The sequence below is a fragment of the Peromyscus californicus genome, unplaced genomic scaffold, assembly GCF_007827085.1.
Source record: "Peromyscus californicus insignis strain IS unplaced genomic scaffold, ASM782708v3 Scaffold_24__1_contigs__length_46423439, whole genome shotgun sequence".
Classification (NCBI taxonomy): domain Eukaryota; kingdom Metazoa; phylum Chordata; class Mammalia; order Rodentia; family Cricetidae; genus Peromyscus; species Peromyscus californicus.
Window position 1 is genome coordinate 28879400 of NW_026294535.1, and position 22353 is coordinate 28901752.

Sequence of the window (22353 nt, forward strand, 5' to 3'; positions counted from 1 at the left end):
ACACGTTGTGGCGCCTTTCTGTGTTGTCCATGACCTCCGGTGGAGTGAGATACAGAACAGTCGCCATTAGTGTTTATGTCGAGATTATCAAATGTTCCTCTGGACTTCCCCAGTGGTGTTGGTTTGCAGAGCGATCACTTGATCCAGCCATCTGGATGTAGGAGGCCTAGAGGGTTCAAATCATTTGGTTCCAGTTTTGCAATAACTCTGGGTCAGACGGCAGCCTTTTCTTTATGCCTGTCACAATGGCTTTACCTTGGCATGCTGCCCCATGAGTGTCCAGTGAAGGGCCAGCTCTGCTCTTCATTCCCAGATATCCCAGAGATTTTTCCTTTTCTGGCATGTGGGGAATGGGATATGGGTGAACTTCTTTGCAAAGATGTGCCGTGCTGATCACTGTGTTGTACCCCAGCCCTGGCTGCTCCGATGTGAATACAATGACATCCTGAATAAAAACACCTACTGTACTGCATAGCATCCCACTATGGGGAGCATGGGCTTATTAAACCCAGACTGTCGAATGCTTCGGGATTTCTAGATGGCGACTGTCACAATCCTAATGCTTTTAGGGGCTGTTGCAAACACTGTTCATTGGTTGTTCAAGTTAAAATGCCGGTGGAAGGCGGGATCTTGTCTTGACTGCTGTTCACAACAGAAGGTCAGAAGATGAATTCTAAGTGAGAACCGGAGCTAAACTGGCCCCTTTCAATGTGTGCTTTGATGAGGTGTTTTGGATGGAGCTTTTATTGGTCAAACTTGAAAGGTCAATCTGTATTCAAAGGTCACATTTCCCGTATTGGAGAATAAGGAAATAGGCTAGAAGCTGCTAGAAGGTTTGCTGCTGTCTTTCTTCCTTTTTTACCTCTTATACAAAAGCAAGAAATTTTTTTAAAAAATGTATAGATGACATGGAGTTAATTGTACTGGCCAAGAATAAGACCACTGCCACAGTTTAAAGCCAAATTTGAAGCAAGCTTTAATTAAATACTGACCAGATAGATGGGCTCTGGTCAGGTCTATACCTGGGTTTCCAGGAAATGGCCCTGAGTCATGTTTTTACAGGGACTTAAGAAGGCCAAACTCACAATTCACATTTCCCATCAGGTTCAATCAGGGGCAAGCAGACATCCTGATGTACTTCCTGCCTGTGAACCTCCCACCCACACGTGATCAAGCACATCCGGTGCATATGGGTCAAACAAACTTGTTTAGGGGAGTGAAAACATGTGGCTTCTTATCTACCCCAAACAATAGCCTCCAGCATTTCAGGAACTCTCTGTCCTTGGGCAAGGGGCTTGCAGATCAGAGGCATTTTTGTTTCATGGACCTCTTAGACATAGCCATTAACACTTAAAATGTAACTTTGGCTCTCGCGATGGAGAGCCCATCTATGTTCCACTATGGTTATTATGTACTCAGAAACAAGGAAAAGGGACAGAAATGGAGGTTACAACAAATATACAAACCCATTACTACCACATCTACTTCCAGTCCCTGGAACTGAAGTTGAATAGCTCTGGGCTTGAACTCTGGTTTCTCCACTAATTGGATTGATTTGGGGCAAGTTATGTAAGCTAACCCACGATTGCCCATCTATTAGGAGGGATATAAATAGTATTTATCTAATATGATTACCATGAAATTAGAAAGACAGATGCTTGTAAAAACAAAAACAAAAAACAGCAGAAAACCTGATGTCTGATAAGTGTTGAGTAAGTGATGATAGTTACTTAAAATGTTTTTCTTTTTTGAGCCAGGGTTTCATGTACTCCAGTTTGTTATGAACTTGATATGTAGTGGAGCATGACCTTGAACTTCTAAACCTCCTGCCTCTAGCTCCTGAGTACTTGGATTGCAAGTATGTGCCACCATGCCCAGTTTATAGAGTGCTGGTGATGGAACCCAGGGCTTTGTGTATATTATCAAGCACCCCAGCCTCTAAAAATGGCTATCATTGCAAAGAGAGACTATTTCATTATTAGAAAAATATTGATAGAAATGGGGTAGGGTCATAGAAGGTAGAAGGGGTTACTGGTCTTCTTGAATACCCACTGTATGTAAGTCTCTGAACTGTGAGTCAAGGACTGAGGCAGGACAGAAAGACAGGGTAATTTTTTCAGGTCAATGGGAGGGAAAGGAGCCCCTCACCTTGAAGTCAACAGTTTAGAAATAATATTTGCTTTGTACACAGATATTTTATTTTAAAGTAACAATAAACAGGACTTAAAGCTTGAATGTATATAACCTTGGGTAGAGTCTCATTTCTTTCCCTGGACATTTTCTGGGAATCTTAAACAAAACCTTAACTTTGTTTACAGTAAATACAGTCTGCCTTCCTGCATTCCTATGATCTAGACCAGGGGTTCTCAACATGCAGGTTGTGATCCCTTTGGGTACGGTGGGGGATCAAAAGACTCTTTCACAGGGGTTGCTAATCAGATATCCTGCATATCAGATATTTATTTACATTACAATTCATAGCAGTAGCAAAATTAGTTAGGAAGTAGCAATGAAATAATTTTATGGTTGGGATCACCACAACATGAGGAACTGTATTAAAGGAAATGTTGCTATTAAATGCTATTAAAGCATTAGGAATGTTGAGAACCACTGCTCTAGACTTTTACTTTATCAGTTGTCATCCCGACAGGTGCCCCTCAGGAACCACAAGTGAGTGACCTCCCTTAGGGTTTCTTAGCAACTCTTCAAAGACACTAACTTCAACCATCCCCTAGATCCTATATATGAATATTGTAAAGAAAATAAAGTACAACTCCCTCTCTGAGAAGCTATATATGTCTTTTCTTCTGAGTGTCCCCTCTCTTAAAGTCTGTATTAAAGCAGTCAGGCGATGGTGGAGCATGCCTTTAATCCCAGCACTCAGGAGGGAGAGGCAGGCAGCTCTCTGTTGAATTCGAGGCCAGCTTGGTCTACAGAGCAAATTCCAGGACAGCCAAGGCTACACAAAAAAACCCTGTCTCAAAAACACAGACAATGGCCGGGCGGTGGTGGCGCACGCCTTTAATCCCAGCACTTGGGAGGTAGAGGCAGGCGGATCTTTGTGAGTTCGAGGCCAGCCTGGTCTACAGAGCGAGATCCAGGAAAGGCGCAAAGCTGCACAGAGAAACCCTGTCTCAAAAAACCTGAAAAAAAAAAAAAAAACCACAGACAACGTTAACAACAAAACCAAACCAAACCCCAAATAAAATATAAAATATCTTCATTAAACCTCAATCCTGCCTCATATTGGCCTGTTCTGGGCTTCTTTTCTGCATCAAAGTCATGAATCTTGGTTTGCCTGAGTTGAGATCTCTGAGAGAGTCAAGGAACTCCTGACGCTGCTAAGGGGGTCACTGTGAAGCTGCACCTCTGTTGCTGACAAGAGCCTACTGTGATTCTGTACTGGGACAGGAGGCTGAAGAATTTCCATTCCCAGCGATAAACGCTGAGGGTGAAGACTGATGAACGCTACTTGCCTTACCGGAATTGATGACCTCTGCTTTCTACCTTAAGCTAGTAGACTGCTATTGGAGGAGTAAGAAAAAGAAATGCAGAAGTATCCAGAGAGGGGAGGGGGGATGGAAGAGAGAATGCATCTAAGGTCAGGTCCAGGTTTCCTTTTTGAGAAACGGCCAGAGCATCATCTAACATCAGTGCCCCTGTACCAAGCACAGAAGAGGGCTGTGAACTGAGCTGTGCGGGGCGTATGAGCACCCAACTCCCGCTCCTGTAACCATGACATGTCCTTAGTCCTGGTGAAGCAAAGAAGACAAAGGTCTGTATGCTGTTTCCTGAAGGATGATGTCTTCTTTTATTAAGTTTAGGAAGCTGAGCTGCCATCTGTAGACCCAGATGAGAAGTGACATTCACAACCTACCTCTGGGGGAGGGAAGTACTTCTGAACTCTAACTCAGCTAACCATTGTCCAAGTTGCGGTGTGACGCAGAGGAGTTGAGCACTCTCACCTCCACAGGGGCTGAAATGGACTCGAGCAGGTGAGTGAGGGGCACACAAGCTATGAAGTAACGATTTAAAGATTATCCTTTTGGTCTTCACTCTTGTGTGTACTCTTGTGCTCGGTCTGTGCTTTTTGGACGAACCGTATTTAGCTTTCCTAATACCATCTGGAAGACATTCATTCTGCTTTTGTTTAGGGCTCCAATCACCACGGCACGTGTTGGATTCCTCTTGAGATGGCATTAATGCCCCTGCCTGGTTACTGGAAGCTCTTGGCCTTTTCAGAGGAAAGGCCCTGGGATTCCTTCTTCTGAGCCCGTGAATCACTCTTGTCAGATGCCTTCCCACTTGCAAGTTGGCATTAGTTCAGTGGACTTCCTCTGAGCAAGCCAAGCAAATTCTCAAAATGCCAGATGGGAGATGGAAATGCAAAGGTCACTGTTCTCCTCGGAGCTGCCCCCATTCCCACCCCAGCTAGGAGTGTGAGAAGTTCAGATTACTGCCCAAGACATCAGGACACTGGGCCGCTCAGAACTGTGGTCTGTGCCCGCCTATAGGCTCTGTTTTCTGTATCATAAAATGAGTGTTTGTATTTGCAACCCCGGAGCTCGCCTCTCCTGACCCGAGTCTCCAGCTCTCCCCGCCGATGATGAATGTACATCATTTCTGTGTGTGCCTTGTTTGACGGCCCCTTCTCCAGCATCTGTGGGTGGTTTCCCTGCGCAGAATGACAAGGGCGAAGGTCAGAAACTTCCATGATTCATTTCCTCTTTGCTGCACGCAGTGGATAGCTTTCCAGATGAGTCACTCAAGATGCCCAAATAGGGGGGATGGGAGCTCCCAAGGCTCTACTGTGGCCCCAGTTTGGACAACAGCGTTCTGAAGAGCGCCTTACAATTTTGTGTTTTCCTCCTGTGGTTTCATACGCCTGTCTGCGCCCCTTTTCTTTGATTTGTGAAGGCAGCCTGTCTGCGTGGAGAACTTTCTTATTATCTTGTGTTGTCTCTTTCATTTCTGACTCCAGAATTATTGGACATGTAAAAGAGACCCCAGGTATGCTCTCATATTAAAATACTTTCCAGGGGCTAGAGGACTAGTTCAATGAGTCAAGTGTATGTCACACTAGCATAAGGATCTAAGTTCAATCCCCAGAACGTACACCAAATAAAAACAAAACAAAACAAACAAACAAACAAACAGATGTAGCTGGGTGGTGGTGGCACACGCCTTTAATCCAGCACTCAGGAGGCAGAGGCAGGTGAACTTCTATGTTCGAGGCCAGCCTGGTCTACAGAGTGAATTCCTGGACAGCCAGGACTACACAGGGAAACCCTGTCTCAACCTGTCCCCCCACCCCTACCCCACCCCTCCCAAAAAAAGCCCAGATGTGCTGGCTGGCACATGCTTGTAATCTCAGTGCCAAGAGACAGAGAAAAGGCGATCCCCGAGACTAGAGAGCCAGCCTAGTCTAATCTGTAAGCTACAGGCCAATGAGAAACTTTGTCCCGTAAAACAAGATGGGGCCGGAGAGACGGCCCCATGCTTGAGAGCATGCATTGCTCTTGCCAAGGACTTAAGTTTGGGTCTCAGCACTGACTTGAGGTGCTTCATAATTGCCTATAACTTCAGTTCCAGGGCATCTGACACCCTATTCTGGTCTCTCCAGGCACCTACCCCACATTTGAACACACCTATGCACAGATACACACTCACATAATTAAAATTAAATCTTAGAAATAGCAATAACAAGGTGGATGGTACCTGAGGAATGATACCTGAGGATGATTTTGGCTTTACACACACACACACACACACACACACACACACACACACACGAACACAGAAACACTTATGTGTGTACATGGGTACACATATACATACAAAATGAAGTAAAATATTCATTAATATGTTGTTTGAACTAAACTATTAAGGGAGGTATAGTCATGGCTCCTTAAAAATCCACCTTCCAGCCAGGTAGTGGTGGTGCATGCCTTTAATCCCAGCACCCTGGAGGCAGAGGCAGGTGGATCTCTGTGAGTTCGAGGTCAACCTGGTCTACAGAGAGAGATCCAGGACAGCCAGGACTGTTTCACAGAGAAACCCTGTCTTGAAAAAAACCCAACACTTGAGAGGCAAAGCCTGGTCTACAGGTCAAGTTCCAGGACAGCCAAGGCTACACAGAGAAACCCTGTCTCAAGAAACAAAAACAACAACAAAATCCACCTTCCAGAATAACAATGTATGGGGGCGGGGGAGCGGAGGAGCAGACATCGTCTAAGGAAGGTACCATCTGAATACCCAGCACTAAGATCTGTATCGAGGTGTTGTTTTTCTCAATGCTGGGAGAGGCTACTGTTCTGGTTTTGTCTTTGAAAATTATGAAATCAAATATACAAACAGCCAGCATAAATAAATACATGTGCAAGAAATAATTACCAAGCAGACACCCTCCATCAAGAAATGAAACAGGGCCAGCCCAGAAGCCCCTCCTTTGTTTACCTTCCAGACCACTTCCTCGACACCCCTCGAGGTATCCCCATCCTGCCTTCTGTGGCCGCCACTTCCTTGCCTTTGTTAGCGCCTCTGTGTTCCGGGTTGTTATTATTTTTAAAGTAATATCACCTCCTATGTCCCCCGAGCCGCACTGTGTAATTCATCTGTGTTAAGTAATGACCGTGTGTGTGTGTGTGTGTGTGTGTGTGTGTGTGTGTGTGTGTGTGTATAGAGTTCTTTCCTCATCTCAGAATTACGCTGGACTGCTAACCCACGTCTCCAGCCATGAACTAACAGCACTCTTGTTGAGACATATGTTTAGCATGATGATGGCCAGGAGGGGAGGCAAGTTCCATACTTGCGATGGTCCAAGCAAGACACTTCTGGTGGTCCTTGTCATATGTTCCACAGTTTCTAGGCTTCAAGGAGAGTTAAATAACTTGGTAGGAAGACTCAAATGCTCCTTATCCTACCTCTTTAATGCCAGTGGGAAATAGCCCCGTAGTTTCTAAAATCAGAAGAGCTTGGCCATGAAAAGGGTCCATTTACTAATTCTGGGCTCCCCGAAACTTTCTAGTTGCTATTTCTACATATTTCTTCTTCACAGGCGCTCGCTGAAGGGGCTCTTAGGTCTTTGGTCCGGCATATTCTCCACTGAACTAGGAAGAGCGGGTAAGTGTGATGGGACATAAAACCTGATTCTTCGCCACTTTTTACCTCTGGGACTTTGTTATTCACTAACGCAGATTCGAGAAGTGGAAGACAGTTCACAGAATTTTACAGATGCCAACAATACTGTGGGATCATGGCCTGCTGTCTGTCCTGTGTAAGTGAGGTCACTGCCACTCAGGGAGCTTCAGAAATGATCAAAGGCTGACCAAACTAGACACCAGGAATTCAAAGGTGAGCTCAAAAGCTAAGTTCTTCTCCTTCCTCCTCTTCTTCCTCCTTCCTGCCTTCTCCTCCCTTCCCCCCGCCCCCCTTCTTCTTTTCAAGACAGGGTTTCTCTGGGTAGCCCTGGCTGTCCTAGAACTTGCCCTGTCGACCAGGCTGGCCTCTGCCTTCCAGTGCTGGGGTTAAAGGTGTGTGCCACCAACACCCACGGGGCAGCTACATTCTCCTTAGCCCCCTCTGTATTCATGTGTGTGAGGACCCTGGAGTTCCTTCACAACCACTTTACTTTTTTTTTTTTTTTTATTTTTTTTTTGGTTTTTCGAGACAGGGTTTCTCTGTGTAGCTTTGTGCCTTTCCTGGGACTCACTTGGTAGCCCAGGCTGGCCTCGAACTCACAGAGATCCGCCTGGCTCTGCCTCCCGAGTGCTGGGATTAAAGGCGTGCGCCACCACCGCCCGGCCACTTTACATTTTTTTTTTTTTTAAATTTGTTTTAGGAGTTCTTATTTCTGTTTGACAGAAAATATGATGCTCTTGGGTTTGTTGGTAGAAATGGGTCCCAGGGCCCACATGTTTTTGTGCTCGAGACACTGGATTTGACTTGAGAATCTTTAGGATAAAGGGCTTCAAGGTACAGTCATTCCCTTTCCTTCCTCCCCTACGGGGCGGCGGGGGGGGGGGGGGGGGGGGCAGACCATCAGTCTTTGAAGCCCGTGCCTTTGATCACAGGCCAGTTTCTGTGTTTTCTGACAGGTCTGGCTGCCTCTGACCTGGCGCCCACCGTCTGTAGCCCTGCGTTTTAAGCAGAATGGAAGAAAATCTAATTAGAAATCAAGGAAGGCAGTGCGATCACCGTGGTAACAAGGATGGCGCTGTAATGTCGTTCACTGTGGCGTCCAAACACCTGTCGACCTCGGACCTTATCCAAGCACGGAACTCAATGTAAGGCTGCTTGCCCTGTGTTGCTCTGGCCTGGAAGGCAGTCCCCCCATGTGGTTCCTGTGGCCAGCGTCTCCCCAGGAGAGGCCGGGCCTGGAAAGGCTTTACTCAACAGTTGCTCAGTTGAGGAGCAGGTGTTCAGAAAACAAATGAGGCGGGGATTTAATTTTGGAGTGTGTCTGGCGGTGGTATTTATGGAGCACGTAGAACATATTTTCAGAGGTGATTAGGAATTGTCCCAATCTGCGTCACACTAAATGTGGAACCTGGACGAGACTCAGGGCCGGTCACAAGGGCCGGGATCCTGGGCCAGCAGTTTTTCATTCATCAAGTGAGATTGGCTGCATAGTGCTAAAGGACATTTGCAGGGGAGGAAGCGCGGGGTGGGAGTGGTTGCTAGCAACCCTGCGTACAACCTCAGGGGCTCTGACCCCATAGAGATGAGGAAGGTTTTCTGTCTCCTCCTCACTCCGGGCTGGAACGCACCTCTGCGAAGTGAGGAAGTGACTGAATTATTACTGCCTTCATAAATTACTAATTTATGGAGACTTTCTTTTAAAAAAAAAGTTGTTACATTTATTATTTATTTATTTATTTATTTATTCTCTCTCTCTCTCTCTCTCTCTCTCTCTCTCTCTCTCTCTCTCGTGTGTGTGTGTGTGTGTGTGTGTGTGTGTGTGTGTGTGTAAAATACATGCATGCCTACCATGGTGCACATTTGGAGGTCAGAGGATACCTTCTGGGGGTCAGCTCTCTCTTACCATGTGGGTTCCAGGGATTGAACTCAGGTCCTCAAGCTTGGTGGCAAGCATCTTTACCTACTGAGCCATCTTGCTAGGCCTTCATTTTTTTTTTTTTTAAATGAACTTTGAAAACACCATTATATAATTGGAAGTGCTATGAAAAAAAGTGGCCTGTGTTGGTTATTAACAGAAATAATAAAATAGTAATAATAATAATAATAATAATAAATGTTATATATAAAACTTGACAGTAAGAAAATACTGTGGATTTTACTGAGTGATGGAGCCCAACCTGGGAACAGACACAGTCATCTCCCTTGTTCTCACAGCTGTATCGACATGGGAAGCCAATTCTTGAATTAGTTTCTTATGATGTTAGTTTCATCTCCAAGTCCCGAGGAAACACTGTGGCTTTGTTTCTTTGTTTCAGTGTGAGCTGTGAGTTATTTCCATAGATCCAGGATAGCACTGTATCTCCATTAGACATGGAAGCAGCCCCCAGTATCCATCTTGGAGAAAACCAAGCTCCAGATGAAGAAATGATTGGTTGGTGCCTGATTACCGGCAGAATTAGCCTTGATCTTTTTTTATCTCAAAATGGAATTCTTGCCTGGTTTGTCTTCTCAGCCTGGGTCAGTGAATGGCCATCCTTCACTGTGCCACATTCTGTCTTGGACTCTGACACCTGCATTTCTGTCATAGTTCTCATGGCAATATATGCTGAGAATTAGCAATGGACTGAGGCTTATTAAACATGATATTTGAGGTTAAAACAGTAAAAAAAATGTTCTTTAGTATTTTGTTTCTTTTAAAATATCCAGATATGTAGGGTTAGGGACTAATTGAGCCCTACACTAAATCCATGTTTTTGACTGTATTTTCCAAATCCATATCCTCTCTATTTTAAATAGGTGGCATAATTATCCTACCCAACACCCTGCATGCAGGTATAAAGGCAGTACCAGCCCCATCGTTGCTACAGAGAAACCTGAAAGTATAATTGCAAGGATGGCTACCGAAAAATAAAAGACTGTCTCAAGAATCTAATAATAAAAACACTTTGGGCTAAATAGTGACATCACATTTTTATGATCCAATGGTGGCAAAAAAGGCAAGGCCTGTGTAGTGTCTTCTTTCTCACTTGGCCGAGTCCAACTCCCAGATCGCTGCAGGGTCTGGCAATAAGTTTGCAGTAGGCTGGAAATACCCACATTTGGGGGCGCTGCTTGCCAAAGGTGTGGTTAGGCAGGCTGTGAAGAGGGCTCTATGCCCAAGCCTTCTTCCTTCTCAGGGACTTTTGTGCCAGGCACCACACCGATGCCTAGCTAGGAGGCGGGTTACTGCACAGATCTTGGACTCCAGGAGACTTCCGTTTTAGTTTGAGTGGAGGTCTTGTGTATGGCTCAAAGTCGGAGGCAGGACAAATGAAAACAGAAGGAAGATTGCTGTGGAAACAGCAAGTCATGACTCTCCCAGAGAACAGAATTTACCCAGGTGTGACAGGCACTTTGATTTAAAGTGGGTTCAACAAAGTCCTTTTTGGGTGACTAATGGATCTCTTCTCTCCCATGGGTAGAGCTGTGGACTGAAAGGGGAGAACAGTGCTTTCTGCTCTGAATAATAAAGTACTGGGAACTGGGGACCGCAAGGGCAGTCAGGAGCAAGGAGGAGTGGGAGGTGGTGGACAGCGTGAAGTACTTCAAGGCAGGAAACGTTTCCAAATTTCCCTGCACTTGGCAGGTTAAGGAGAGCCTCAGAAAGTATCAAATTGATACTTTCATCAGCATCTTATTGTATGGTCAGTCCACTACGAATGGAGGTCAAGAATTATAACATGACCCAGTAGTGTGGTACAGTCCCTAGAGATGGGACCCCAGAGTTCTGCCTAAAGTTGATGGGGCTGAGACGGGGCCTTGGAGACAGGAGCGTCACAGCACACATCGTGTGGGGTGTAGGGGGATGCATTGTATGTCTAAGGGCTTTCTAGAGAAAGGGCTCATTCTCTGCTACCACTTCCCTTTTCTCCTTTAGCATTTTTTTCCTTTGAATACATACTGCACCCGCATAGGGCTCCTGAAAAATTAAAGTAAGTTCCTGGTAGGGTATTGAAGGCTTACAGCATATATTTCAGAGAAATACTCTGGCTGAGATTTATTAAGGAAAAGAAAAAAAAAAAAAAAAACCATGTAATATGACCCCTGTTTCTACCACTATTTTTGCTGATGTGGTATCTTGTATAGCTAGAGGACTACAGTACAGTGAAGCATAAGGATGTGTGTGTGTATGTGTGTGTGTGTGATTGTGTGTGTGTACGTGCTTGTGAATATCAAAATGGGAAACTGGGTAAAAAACAGACACTTGAGCCAAATATTACATATGGAATCTGTTTTTTTGACAAAATGGCTTTTGTTACCCTAGTCTAGGTAAGAGACAATTACTAATCGGACCATTTTAGGTAACTCCTACATTTAAAATGAGCAAGATGGAGAGAGAAAAATAGAGTGAAACCCCACAGTAAAATGGCCAGTAGTTATTCAAAGCTTATCATATAATCTACATATACACTTTCTTATTTATTTTCTGCTATGTATCAAATTGATACTTTTATTAGCATCTTACCTGAAGATGAAGAAATAATAAAGGGGTGGAGTAACTTCCCAGACCAGGGAAATAGTAGGGTGTGTCCTAGATCCCCCGACAGGCTTGCAGCCACTGGCTGGCTATATCTCTGCTACCGGAAAATTTAAGCTGAGATCTGGGAATAATCTCCGTGGTTGTATGAGCAATAGATATCTCCTGTGAGTTTCTTTCTGGAAACAATTCTTTATCATGTTGGACCATCCTACAGAGAAGCACCAGATTTTGCTCATTGGTGGACACTCACCGTCACTGCTTAGTGTGTCTACCCATGCGCCTTTCCCAGTGACTGCTGGGTAAGAACTACGGCAGAATCAACAAAGCATTACTGGAATGACTCAGAACTGGAAAACAGATCATGGGTAAGGGCATGTAGATCCTTTCCCCTGGAAATTAGTTCTAGACGTTTGCTAGAACTCCAAAACCTCCAGGCAAGTTTTTCAGGTGCTCTAGGTCAGTTTTCCTAAGCAGAAGAATGAAGTGGTTCCTCTGATCTCTTTGGATAGTGGGAAGGGGTCAAAGACTCCTCTTACTTTGGGAACGCTTTAACATGGGGTTTGAGGCTAAACGCAAAGAACAATATGGAAGAAGACTGAGAGAACTCAGTGTAGCCAGGTGAAAGAGGTCCTCAGCCTATCACACCACAAAGTGACAGAAAGCTTGGCTCTACTCAAGAACAGCGCATGGTCAAGAACACTGGTGTCTTTGACCTGTTAACAGCATCAGCATCTCAGGCTCCACCCCAGCTTGTTCATCATCCCCTCATGGGTGGAGTCTCAGGTAGCTCCCATGCACAGAATGTGAAGGCCACTGGCAGTGGAGCCCACAGGAGGGAACATTGCAGTCGCCTAGAGAAGGAAATAGTTACTCTCAAGACAGGTGGGCTCTTTCAGCAGGCAGAGAGAGAGGAGGTGGAGTGGGAGAGAGAGAGGGAGGGCGGGAGGGGTTTACTTACAGGAGCAGAAATAACTCAAAGACAGCTGCATCACCAAATCCTATCCCAGCAAGGGTGACAAAAAAAAATCTGGGGACCTGGAGACCTGGGGACACTGAGCAACCCACAGGCAGCTCAACAAGTTGGAGAGTATCCTTCCCTGGTGGCTCAGCTGGTTTGAGCCTCTTATCGGCAGCTCAGCTGGTCTCTACTTCTTGCAAGGGACCTTGTCTGATCTGAGAGTCTGCTTTTCAACCTGGCCTGTCTGAGAGTGACTCTCAGCAGTCTTTAGTGTTTACTATGCAGAGGGAGGGGCCTGATGAGTCTGGTCAGTTTCAGGAACTTCCTGAAGCTCTTTTCTGTTGTTTGCTTTTGCTTTTTTTTTTTTTTTTTTTTTTTTTTTTTTTTTTTTTGGTTTTTCGAGACACGTTTTAAGGAGGTTCCTTTCAGTTGTTTGCTTTTGCTTTTAAGGAGGTTCCCGGCAGGATGCAATGGAATGTTTCAATCTCAGAGGAAACTGCTACCCAACAATTTTTTTTTTAAAGATCATTTGAGATTGACCGGATTACCCCATTAAGTGGGATGTGGGCTCAGGTCTTGCTTCCTGCTATGTGGTGACAAAGAACATCTGCAGGGGGGTCGATGCCATCCATAGTGACACCAAGTCCTGAGCCACCAGAAGACTTTGCTCATCTTTTTCATCCTTCCCTGGTCTTTGCTGGTTATGTGACCCTGAGCAGTCCTAACTCTCCAGGCTTGGGTGGCCTCACCTCTACAACAGTGACTGTACTATCATTGTAGCCTCTGTGAGGGTGCTGTCGGAATTGAGCAGACATGCTTGGAACAGCAAAATTGGAAAATCTTAGCTACCATCGTTTATTTTTTAAGACGGCGTCTCAGGTAGCCCAGCCTGGCCTCCAACTCACTAGAGGCTGACTATATGTAACCTTGACCCTCTTCTGATCCTCCTGCCTCCTCCTCCTGATTGATGTGACTGCAGATGTGTGCCACCATATCTGGTTTATGCTATGCTGAGGCTTGAACTCGGGGCTTGGTGCTTGCTAAGCGCATTCTACCAACTGAGCTAACACCCCTAGCTCCTCCTCATGCTCATTTTTACTCTTTCCCCGAGTTAAAAGCGAAACTGAGGCCGTGTAGGGAAGGCATCCCTCCGTATCAGATCTAGACTGGCTTGGATTTGCACCGAGTTAAAAGAGAAACTGAGGCCATGTAGGGAAGGCATCCCTCCGTGTCAGATCTAGACTGGGTTGGATTTGCACCAGTTCCTGCGCTCTCCTGACCCTCAGTGCTTGATAGAAGTTTGACTGGATTGGTTATGAAGCCACGTAGACTGGTACAGGTGTGATACCTCTCATATGAACAAGACAGAACGTGGGGTATGAGTAGTGCTAAAAATAATCTTTCCATTAAAAACGGCCCATTCTCTTGTTCCAAAACTTTTTCACACCTATTCTCAGCAATCCAAGCTTCCATAGTCTTTCTTGGGTTTCTGTTATTCCCGCAGATGATCTCTTTAAAAGGGACACAGGGAGAGTCAGTGCAGGTATAGACATGTGTGTCTATCTGTAAACCCCTACAGTTGTTTGGAAATTGCCAGCCACCCAAGTCTCTGATTTTCTGTCTGCCTGGCTGGTTACCTTGCCGCCACCTTCCTTTTCCATTCCATTTTCATTCCTGCACATTGTACAACTTCTCCACGAGGCGAAAATAGGACACCTGCTGTAAATCTTGGAGGATTTTGCTCTGGGTTTTCTTGGAAAGCCAAACCAGAACCCCCCCCCCCCCCCCCCCCCCCCCCGCTGGCAGAACCAGCTGTGCTTCATATTTAAACGCAAACTATAAAATGTCAAGGGAGAGGGGAGGCGACTTAGCCAATGAAAACATTACGCTTGGGGGGGACAGGAATCTGTTTTTGAGATTTATGAGCTGAGAGCATGTCACACTTTAATGACTGGTAAGTGAAACCCGTCACATCTGTGGAAGCCAGGCTGCATTTTCTTTGGAGCACCCCCAGGGAATGCATCTCTTCTGAAACTCGAGTTGTCTCCTCAAAGTAATTCGCAGGTCAGCATGTTACGGTAAATCTGAGAACTAGATTATATAAGAAAGCTTAATAAGGAAATTGTTCATCTCCCCCCCGCTCCCCCCCCCCAAAAAAAAAGATATGTCTGAGTTTTATGTATGGGTTATATTGCTAGTGAAGAGCAAGGTAAGAAAGCAGTATTTTGGGTTTCAATTTACATTGTCCGCAGCTACAGTATTTATTTAAGCATTTTGAAAGCTGCGTCTGAATTTCATCTGCTCAGCAGATGTGGACAATGTCTTTCCCTGCTGGCTGTTCCCAGCACTTTGCCCACGTCCTCCGTCAATTTTGCCTGCCATGTTGAGTCCTTTTCTCTTACCCCCACCACTGAGTGTCACCAGCCAGAGATGCGACTCTTAGTGTACTCTTTGGTAAGACCATCTGCATCTGAAGCATTCTTACCAAGAGCAGGGGGAAGGCTTGGTGCATCTAGGGGCACACGGGGCATGGGGGGGATCTAAAAGTGTTGGTGGAGAAGGAGAGACAGATTCTTATGCCAGGAGCACTTTGGTATCCTTTCCCTGTGCCCCGAGGATGTGCAGGGCTGAAGCCCTGGAGAAAGAGTTCTAAAATCATCCTAAATGATGACCACATATGCACCGGCCCAGAGAGATACAGAAGCAAGCGTGGAGGTGAGTCAAAGCTAGTCTGACAAGACAGTGAACGGGGACATCTGTTAGACATACAGCCTGGAGCATCTAAAGCACCGTCTCTCGGGAGGGGATGTAGTCAGCTGTTTGACATGAATTGATTTCCCCGTTAGCGCCAAATCTAAATTGAGCAGAACTTGACAAGAGAGGTCTTTTATTTTTATTTATTTATTTGGCTGGCTGTGCTGGAACTCACCCTGTAGACCAGCCTGGCCTCGAACTCACAGATTGAAGTTAACTTCCCAGTTAGGCACTTCTTTGGTTTGGTTTGGGGTTTGGGGTGGATATGTATAAAGCTTCCTTTTTGTTTGCACAGAGTGATGCCAAGGGCCATCAGGCCATAGTGTCCGGGTGAGTCAGGTTGCTGTACCACACTGGACAGCTATTTGCTCTCTAATTTGGGAGTAGTAATTATGAAACAGGACGTGCAGGTGGATGGAAACAGGAACCACTTCCAGCTTGTTAGCTGATAACCAGGACCTAGCTGTTTCTGGCATATAGATCATACTTGATAATGATGAATGAATGAATGAATCTGTTGTATGAATGAATGAACATTTTCACAATTTCAGAGCTTCTTATTTTACTTCCATGGCTTTGGACTGATGATCCATGCTCCTCAAGACTGTGTTTTCTTATTTTCAATATTTTATAGAGTTGTTGGAAGGAATAAAATGATATAATGTATCTGTACCCTTAGCATAGTGCTCCCTAAAGGCATTGGGGAGGGTTTACACCATTATCCAGAGTTGATAGTGAGGGAGAAGAGGTGATTAAAGCTTGTATCGATCCTTGTGTTGATCTCTGTTGAGAGAATCAACAGAGAATTGTGAGAGAGAAGCCTGTGGGCAGGGATGAAGATTATATGAGAGACTATACATGCCTTGGTCCTGGCTAAGAAGGTAGACACGATTGGGGTGGAGTCTTAGCAACACTGTCAATTTGGAGATTGGCCTTGGGGAGGTCACAGGTGCACCTGGTTTCAGAGCTCAGTACATCTCTACCACATATACCAACCCACATAAGGAAAGGATGCTTGTAGGCAGCACTAATTGGACTCAGTGAGTTAGAAGTAGAGGACATGATGGTGCAGCGGGCATGGGTTAGGAGTCTGAAGGGAGTGAGAGGGGAGAGTCGGGGTGTCTAAATGTAGGATACGTTCTATCCATGTATGAAACTGTCAGAAATAGATTTTAAAAGTTTTGGAAATAGCAAAATGAGTGTTAAATCCAAGAATCAGGTGTGTATGTGTGTATAAGCACATGTGCGTATGTACATGTACCTACAAACATGAATTATAGCTCCCCAGGATGTTGCCTGGTTAATAATGAGAACAAAGAAAGTGATGAGGAGGTGTTGGGAGGAAGGGAAATGTGGTGGTTTGAATAGGGATGGCCCCCCATAGGCTCATATATTTGAATGCTTGGTCATTAGAGAGTGGCAGTACTTGAGAGGGATTGGGAGGTGTGACCCTGTTGGAGCAGGTGTGGTCTTGTTGGAGCAGGTGTGGTCTTGTCGGAGGAAGTGTAGCCTTGGGAAGAAGTGTGTCACTGGAGGTGGGCTTTGAGGTTTAAGGGCCCAGGTCAGGCTCTGTGTCTTTCTCTTCCTGTTGCCTTTGGATCTGGATGTAGACCTCTCAGCTACCATGTCTGCCTGTGTGCTGACATGCTCCCTGCCATGATGACAATGGACTAACTGCCTGAAACTGTAAGCAAGCCCCAATTAAATGCTTTCTTTTATAAGAGATGTTGTGGTCTGGGGTCTCTTCACAGCAATAGGACACTGACTAAGACAGAGAGGATGATAGTTAAAGTTAATTCCTGCTTTCTCCATGCCGTCTGGAGCCAGCCAGCTCTGTGGTGTTTACAGTTTACAGCTCTCTGGCTTACAGTTTCAGAGCTTTAGTCCATTATTGTTAGGGCAGGAAGCATGGCTGAACGCAGACAGACATGGTGTTGGAGAGGTAGCTGTGAGTCCTACATCTGGATCTGCAGGCAACAGGAAGAGAGACTCTCTGGATTTGGAATGGACTCTTGAGATCTCAAAATCCAACCCTTCCCCTCCCCAGTGACACACTTCCTCCAACAAGACCATACCTCCTAATCCTTTCAAAGAGTGCCACTCCCTAAGCATTCAAGTATATGAGCCTAGTGGGGGCCATTATTCAAACCACCACATACGCTGTTTCCTGTGTGGGATTACTTTTTCCGAGAAAAATGCCAATGTTAAATGGGATTCTGAAGATGTATGAAAGGAGAATAGGTAAAGTTGGTACCACAAACGTCACGTTAATAATGGTAAATTAGACATTGAACTAGGTACTATAATTGGAGAGATGGCTCAGCAGTTTAAGAGCACTAACTGTTCTTCCAGAGGACTGGAGTTCCATTCCCAGAACCCACATGGCAACTGTCTGTAACTCCAAGATTGGATACCCTCACACAGACATACATGCAGGCAAAACACCAATGCACATAAATAAAAATAAATAAAGAGGAATACTTGGTGCTTTTCCAGAGGATCTGAGTTTGATTCCCAGCACCCACATCAGGCAGCTCACAACTGTCTATGACTCTATCTTCAGGAGATCAGATACTTCTGGCCTCCGTAGATGCCTGCTCTCATAAACACATACCCACATGAAGGCATATACACATGTACATCACTTAAAACAGTACATATCAATATTTACAAAAATAAACACAGTATATATTACTTTCCCAATCCCTTCCTTCTTTCTAGAGATGAGAACACTGAGATTTACAGAGGTTAAGTAACATAGTAAGTTGCAAAGTCAACATCAAAACCCATTCTCTGTGCTCTTCCTAACACTGTGACATGCATGTGAAATTCAAGGCTGTGCAGTACAGTTAAATCTTGCATAGTGTAGAAGGGCTAGCTCAATGACAGGAATGGATGTGTCCATGGAAAGTAGTCCTGTGCTATTCCAGACCATGGTTCCAGCTAAACACAGTAAGAGCCGCCATGTTGGCGCCTTCCCTATGCATGGGTTACTATGGTTACTATTCTCAGGTGGGACATTCAGCCTCTCACTTAATCCCTGCAAGAAACTCAGGAGCTGAGCAATCCAAATGGCATGCGGGCTGTTGGGCTGTTGGGAGGAAGCGGTAAGTTAAACTGAGGACTTTTCCTGCTGGCTGCTGAGCTTCAGCTGGGTGAGGTCTGCTGGCCTGTGTTCCCCTCCAGATGCTATGGAAAAAAACGCAGCAGGGACTCTGGTTCTGCACTGCAGGGGCGTTTCTCCCCAGACCACAAACACCTGGCACAGGGCTGCTCTTCCTCCAGAAACAAATGAGTTAAGAGTACAGATACAGTTCACCGACAGTCAATGTGGTCCATGGGGCTGGGTGGGACTGTGGGTTTTGCAGGCCCCTTCTCCTCCGGTTACCTTCTTCCTTTGCAATAAGGAGTCACAGTATTAGCTAATATTTGTTGAGCTGTTGCTAAGGGCTGGACACTAGCCCAGTCACCGTGCATGTGTTCACTTACTTAATCCACGTAGCTCCTTTTGGAGGGTGGAACTGAGGCAGAGACATGACATTTATTTGCTCAATGTCTCACAGTTAGCAGACTCTGATTCGAACCAAACAATTTTTTTTTTGGTTAGAGGCAAATGCTGGGTAAAGAGGGTCACAGCTGGGTGTCTGGATCACCATAAATCCTTGAGGACCATGTCGTCTTATTCACTTCCTGACCCCCACACAGATATAGTACGGACCGGCGATGTCATGGGTGTAAGGTATGGCGTGAGTGCTGTCTAGCCAACTTGGATGGAGGCCAGGATTCCTTGCGTTCCGTGTCTGACCTCTGTGTGGTCCCTTTGGTTGGTTAGTATCCGTTCTTATGGTGGCTTACATTTCCATTTACAACAGAACATGGATCCCTAACTTTCTACTCACCTGTTACTTTTAACCAAGTCTGTGTTAACAGCCGGTTAAAAAACAGCTGTCACACCTCTTGCTCGTGTGAATGGGATTTGACTTTTCACACAGGGCACTTGCCAAAGTGCCCCCCACGACGCATCTGTGCTGTGAAGAGCCTTAGTAGAGGAGATTTCTTTTTCCTTCAAAAAGAACATATTTTGACACACTTAACTCATCTCTTGAAGTGATGCCAGTTAGTCATACCTCATTAGACAGCCCTTTCGCTTAGACCAGTGGTTCTCAACCTGTGGGTCATGACCTTCTCGACAAACCTCTATCTCCAAAAATATTTACGTCACAATTCACAACAGCAGCAAAATTAGGATTACGAAGTAGCAACGAAATAACTTTATGGTTGGGGGCTCACCACCACATAAAGAAGGAACTGTGTAGTAAAAGGTCCCAGCGTTAGGAAGTTGGAGACCCACTCACTGGCTTAGGCATCTCCTGCCCTCCATCTGCTGCTCTGTGGTTGGCAGGGACCAGGTGTGTCCAGCAAACATACCTACCTGCCTTAGAGGCCTGTGCTTTCTGAAGTGCCGCCCCAGAATGCCACCCTTCAAAGAAACCACCCTGCAGCTGTCACCTGGCTATCTAGAGGAGGTCAGAGAGTTAATATGCAACCTTGCAAGCGCCCCTCTCCACCCCCCCACCCCCCCCCCCCCCCACCCCCCCCCACCCCCCCCCACCCCCCCCACCCCCCCCACCCCCCCCCACCCCCCCCACCCCCCCCCACCCCCCCCCCCCCCCGTGCAGAGAATTTGAATTCCGATTCTGCTCAGTATTGTTCCTAATTTGCCCCAGCAGGAGCTCGGGGCCTCTTGTCTTTAGATAAAGCGCAGTGTACATCTCTCTCTCTAAAAACAAAAGCAGAAACATTGAGGTTTTCTTCTCCGAATAAGAATTATGGAGTCTTTGCAGCTACTGTTAGCGGGAGTTTAATTATGGGACTAATTTGTTATTAAAAAAAAAAAGAGAGAGAGAGAGAGGTTTTCTAACATGTGGCGCCTTTTAGCTGAGGATTCCAATGGTTCACATGCAAATGAGCCATTCCCTCCCTTGGCTGTGTTTGGTGTGCACTCAATTACAGTTTTACCTTGTCCTTGGGCATCCAGCCCTCTAGTTATGGGGTGGGAGGTTAAAGTTTATTTATAAGTTGCTGCCATATGGATGTAGATTAGATCTCAAAGAGGACTTCCTGGTTATGATGTGATTAAGTGAGCTGCTGGGGGAGTTCTTTCTAAAGAGCGGCATGAGAGGACTTCCTGCCTCTTTGACGGTGCCCTTTTCGGGATGAAGACCCAGCCACCATCCACTTCTCGAGCAGCAGGCTCGGGCTGACTTCCCCAGAGATAATACAGCATCAAAGAAAAGAAAAAGAGGTTGGAAGCCAGTGACTAGGGAAATCTCCCAAGTTCTGTGAGATTCTGCTTGAAGGGCCTCGACTCTTTGAAGCCCAGGGCAGCAGGCCAGTGTGCCTCAGCTCAAAGACAGGACACAGGTTTCGTCTGGAGTAGTATTTGCTGCTGTCCTATTCTTTTCAACTTTATTTTACTTGTTGGTGTGTGCATGCCTGTTCACGTGTGTGCTGGTGTGTGCCATGCCTGATCATGTGTGTGCTGATGTGTGCCATGCCTGATCATGTGTGCGCTGGTAGTATATGCATGTGCGTGTATACCTGTGACTACCAGGGTTCAATCTTATTTGTTGTTTCACATCTCTCACTCACCTTTTTCTTTTTCTTTAGATAGAATCTTTCGTTGGCCTGGAGCTTGCCTGCTAGGCGAGTGTGCCTGGCCAGGCAGCCCTAGAGATCTGCTTACCCCTGCCATCCCAGTCTGAGAACACAAGCAGATGCCACTTTGTAGGCTCTGAAGATCGAACTCGGAACCTTGTGCTTGCAACACAAGTACTTTTACTAACAAAGCAATCTTCACAGCTCCAGGTGTGAAGACCTCTTAATGCCCCGACTCACTTTTTCATATCTGTCAAATAAAAATAGCAATATACTGTAGTGGGTAGCCATTGGTCTGGAAGTTCCAACCCCTATTGAGGCTTCGGTAACTATCACGCGTACAAGGCGGGGCCAAGAGAGGGCCCTGAAGACCCAAGATCCGGATGCACCGCGCTTTGTTGTTTTCTTGGACCCTGGACACTAGAGGTAGACCAAGGGGAGTTTTCCAGAGAACACCGCCGGACTGCGCTACGTCTTTCCCAGAACCCACAACCTACCTATCCCTTCCTTTGTAAGCTACGCCACTAAATAAACCTCCCTTTAACTACGTGGAGTGGCCTTAATAATTTCACCAGTAATATACTTCCACCTTCTAGAAAAGTCATGAGCACTAGATGAAAAAAGGAATGTAGCCGGGCAGTGGTGGCACATGCCTTTAATCCCAGCACTCAGGAGGTGGAGGCAGGCAGATCTCTGTGAGTTTGAAGCCAGCCTGGTCTACAGAGTGAGATCCAGGACAGCCAGGGCTACACAGAAAAACCCAGTCACACTAAAAAATGCTATGATCATAACACCGCTTAGTCTTTTTTTTTTTTTAAGATTTAATAATTTATTTTTATGAGCATTGGTGTTTTGCCTGCATGTGTATCTGTGTGAGGGTGCCAGATCCCCTGGAACCAGAGTTGTAGACAGTTGTGAGCTGCCATGTGGGTGCTGGGAATTGAACCTGGGTCCTCTGGAAGAACAGCCAGTGCTCTTAACCACTGAGCCATCTCTACAGCTCCACACCATTAATCTTGACTAACCACACCCTGGAGACTTCTAGGGAAAGGTATGTAATAGTGTCTCTTTTCTGGATCCATAGCATTTTCAATTAAATTATTAAGGTGCTTCTTCAACTGTGGGTTGGGTTTTATCAATGATTTATAGACTCAATTTAATTTTTATCAACTAGCCCAAGAAGGAAAAATATCTACATAGAAGGCAGATATTACGGATAGTTCTGTTTTGTAAACAAATACTTCTATTATAGAATATGAATATTAACTATGCACACACACATCTCCATACAAGCATATTATGATGTGTTTTGTTTTGAGCACCA

The 22353-nt window shown here is 45.7% G+C and overlaps 1 long non-coding RNA gene across 1 annotated transcript in view; it reads left to right on the forward strand.

The window, feature by feature from the left end:
- The window catches only part of LOC128119781 (uncharacterized), a 30862-nt gene extending 9294 nt beyond the window's left edge, over positions 1–21568 (forward strand). Inside the window, exons 4-6 of the long non-coding RNA XR_008221676.1 lie at positions 7058–7353; positions 8097–8285; positions 21042–21568. This is a non-coding gene — a long non-coding RNA (uncharacterized LOC128119781). The remainder of the gene's footprint in view (positions 1–7057; positions 7354–8096; positions 8286–21041) is intronic.
- Positions 21569–22353: the final 785 nt, after the last annotated feature.